We start from the raw sequence: 1,201 nt of genomic DNA, 5'->3' as shown, positions 1-1,201 counted from the left end.
AAAAAAATGCTTCATGATAGCCGTGCAACCTATGCGATGTGAATCCATAACAGCATTACGTCAAATTTTAATTACATCAAGCTGTCATCACGATAAATTATAAATAAACTTTATTTGGCAAATGCTTTTTTTTAAGTTGCTTTTCGAAGGCTTGGCATGTCACAAATTTGAATTTTAACTATATTGCATGTGTATGTCCTCCATGATTTGACAATGTTTTGAGAATAAAACATAAACAGTCGTTATATTCTCTATACCAGAGGGTTATTAGTGCAACCTGGAAGTATGTTATACATGTGTTTGTTTCAGTCAGAACACTCGTCATAAAAACATCTTGATTAATCTTTGTTTTATGTTAACCTTGCCTTTTCTTTTTGAATTGTAGCTCCATGCCACTTTGATGAATGTAAGACATAGAAAAAGGTTTGTGTGAGCTGCATTTTTATTTGTTACGTTAGCGCCTATCTTTGGTTAATGGTAGTTATGACTGAAGCTTATAGCATATGTTTTCAGAAATATGAGGACTGAAAGAGTTGATTCTTTTGATGCACGAGGTATATTTAAGAAGTATGGCAAAGAAGATTGGGGCGAATATGTAATTCCAGAAGCACATCTTTCTCAGAGATTTCTTTATGATGAAAGTGGATACTACCATTGCTGTTGCTCGATACCCTTTCCTGTAGCATCGAAATTCAGTGGTTTCTAAGGCTGTTGAGTCAGGTGAAACATTTCTATATTTGAAAAATAGACTTCTATAGTTTTCTATTTTAGTTTCTTGCCACCCTTAAGTGTGTAAGTGCGATCAAGCTTCATTTCTTTGATACAGAACAGACAAAAAGTTTAATCTAATGATTTGGCATTGGAATTTGCATACTATCAACCAAGTTTATGATAAGCAAACACCAGGTTTTAGATGACAATCAGGTTTTAATCTGCTTGCAATCATCAATGCTTGATACTAGATCATTCTATAGACCAATTCATTTTTGTAATCTTCCAACCTATTATTTTAGAAAATTCCATATTTTTATTTTAACAGCATTCAATGGTGGTGCATTTATTTTATGTTATCCCCAAACAATGAATCAATTTATTCATATGTGCAATCGAAAGCGTGGTTTTCGTGCGACGCGTTCTGAAGCATCGGTGGCTCTCTTTGGGTTGAGAAAATATTACATATTACATTCGTTCACCATATGTA

The 1,201-nt window shown here is 33.5% G+C and overlaps 1 long non-coding RNA gene across 1 annotated transcript; it reads left to right on the top strand.

The window, feature by feature from the left end:
- The first annotated feature begins 222 nt into the window (after nt 1–222).
- Nucleotides 223–880, top strand: LOC110034950. Its single transcript, XR_002295109.1, has 2 exons — nt 223–423; nt 514–880. It is a non-coding gene; the product is annotated as an uncharacterized LOC110034950 (long non-coding RNA).
- Nucleotides 881–1,201: the final 321 nt, after the last annotated feature.

The sequence above is a fragment of the Phalaenopsis equestris genome, unplaced genomic scaffold (assembly GCF_001263595.1).
Source record: "Phalaenopsis equestris unplaced genomic scaffold, ASM126359v1 Scaffold194826, whole genome shotgun sequence".
In the NCBI taxonomy this organism is placed as follows: Eukaryota; Viridiplantae; Streptophyta; class Magnoliopsida; order Asparagales; family Orchidaceae; genus Phalaenopsis; species Phalaenopsis equestris.
Note: the sequence above shows the minus strand (reverse complement) of the source record. Positions and strands in the feature narration are given on the sequence as shown.